This window comes from Penaeus chinensis, chromosome 3, assembly GCF_019202785.1.
Source record: "Penaeus chinensis breed Huanghai No. 1 chromosome 3, ASM1920278v2, whole genome shotgun sequence".
Lineage (NCBI taxonomy): Eukaryota > Metazoa > Arthropoda > Malacostraca > Decapoda > Penaeidae > Penaeus > Penaeus chinensis.
The window spans coordinates 21,005,037-21,007,536 of record NC_061821.1 but is presented as its reverse complement, the minus strand read 5'-3'; the positions used below and the strand labels follow the sequence as shown (position 1 = coordinate 21,007,536).

The 2,500-nt window shown below is 34.6% G+C and overlaps 1 protein-coding gene across 1 annotated transcript in view; it reads right to left on the bottom strand.

Moving 5' to 3' along the window:
• Positions 1–2,500, bottom strand: part of LOC125042521 (probable cytochrome P450 6a13) — a 12,612-nt gene that overhangs the window by 9,534 nt on the left and 578 nt on the right. The window lies entirely within an intron of this gene.

The following is a 2,500-nucleotide window of genomic DNA, read 5'->3' as shown; positions in this document are numbered from 1 at the left end:
AATTAAAATATAACTTTAATTATCCAGCTAAATCACTATAACGTTCTTTATGAGAGAAAACTGTAATCGGTATAACCACTAACTCTGTTCTCACTTGTAAAATTGTTTAACATTATTATAATTATCTCATTACGTCCACAGCTGATTGTACAAATGAGGAGAAAGAACAGGAAAAGCAAAAACTTTACGGCTAACTTTTCCAGAAGTAATGAGAGAGAGAGAGAGAGAGAGAGAGAGAGAGAGAGAGAGAGAGAGAGAGAGAGAGAGAGAGAGAGAGAGAGAGAGAGAGAGAGAGAGAGAGACAGAGAGAGAGAGAAAGAGATAAAGAGAGAAAGAGAGAAAGAGAGAAAGAGAGAAAAAGAGAAAAAGAGAAAAAGAGAAAGAGAGAAAGAGAGAAAGAGAGAAAGAGAGAAAGAGAGAAAGAGAGAAAGAGAGAAAGAGAGAAAGAGAGAAAGAGAGAGATAAAAATGTCCCACAGTTCAAGAATTACAAAAAGCAGACGAATTAACGTAGGAGAAAAGTATTTAGAGGTGACTAATATGGTTGACAATCGATCCGGTGGTTGCGGTTAAGTCGGAGTTGTCTAGCCAGACGTCTCACAGAGCAGCATTCCTTTTTGTACCTTGTGTAGTGTACTTGGAGGCTATACATGTACAAGCATATATGTTGGGTGATTATACACACACACGCACACACACACATACACACACACACACACACACACACACACACACACACACACACACACACACACACACACACACACATATGCATATACATATGTATATATGCATATATATATATATACATATATGCATATATATACATATATGAATAAATATATGCATACGCGAGCACACACACACACAAACACACACACACATATACATATATACATACTTATATATATACAGCATATATGAATATTTCATATATATACATATATATACATATACACATATACACACATATATGAATGTATATATATGTTTGCATATAAATATTCATACATATATATGTATGTGTATATACGTATATATATACACATACGCATACACTTACATTTATATAACACACACACACACACACACACACACACACACACACACACACACACACACACACACACACACATACATACACACATACACACATACATAAATATATTTATATATACATATACATATATATATGTATATATATGCATGTATACGTATATATGTTTGTGTACATATATGTTTGCATATATATATATATATATATATATATATATATGTAGATAGTCTGATAGAGAGATAAATGAATATATATGTACTTGTACATGTATGTGTATTTATAAGTTTGTATATGTATATACACACACACACATATGTGTGTGTGTCACACATTGACACTAGGGCCAATTTCAGCAACGGGCCATTCTATTTATAGCTCAGCTCGACCTTGGAAAGACCAGGTAACGGGACATATATAGGAGAGACGAAGAAGGGCCTAGGCTCCAGGCTGGGGACGTACCCCGAGACGGACGCCGCGGGGCATCGCTACCTGCATGGTGTGGTTAAGAGGAGTGCGTGTGCTGGAGGGAGAAGTGAGAGGGAAGTCGGTTATATACTTGCGTACACAAACACACACACACACACACACACACACACACACACACACACACACACACACACACACACACACACACACACACACACACACACACACACACACACACACACACACTAAGACAGATAGACACACACACACACACACACACACACACACACACACACACACACACACACACACACACACACACACACACACACACATACACACACGCGCGTATAGATATATGTCTATATGTCTATATTTGTATGAATATATATAGGTATATATATGTGTATATAAATATATTTACTTATGTATAAATACATGCATGCATTTTTTAATGAATGGCAATAGTCCACATGAACGTTTACAGAAAACGGCGCTAAATAAAAGCTAGACTTGGATAAAGTAAATCCCATAACCCAGACAAATAAGCTTGCACAGTGGTAAATCATTTCCTGACAACATATTGTAAATTCAAAATCAGAATATGTACAAACATGTATATTTTGAAGGGAAATAACTTTTATTTCGTGTAAACCGGTACTCCACAGTTTAATCATGCTAATGATATTATAGTACAATTCATGTTTTAAAAGTTATATTCTGTATCTGCAAAATCCGTTTTGAATTGGATGTTTCATTTTACAGAGATATTGTTTGCCAAAAGAAAATTGGAACACTGTTTTTAAAGTATAAATGTCATCAATCAGTTATTTCAGATAATAAGAAAATGCAGTACATTTCTACATATTATAAACTTTGAAGTTGGTAAAGAATCCAAAAAATATTTAAAAGACAGGCCAAGCTGCATTAGAATTATCTCAGTTCGTAGTATACATCTTATGAAGGAGAGAGACATATAGGATAATGATATACTACAGTAAAAAGAAAAAAAGAAAAA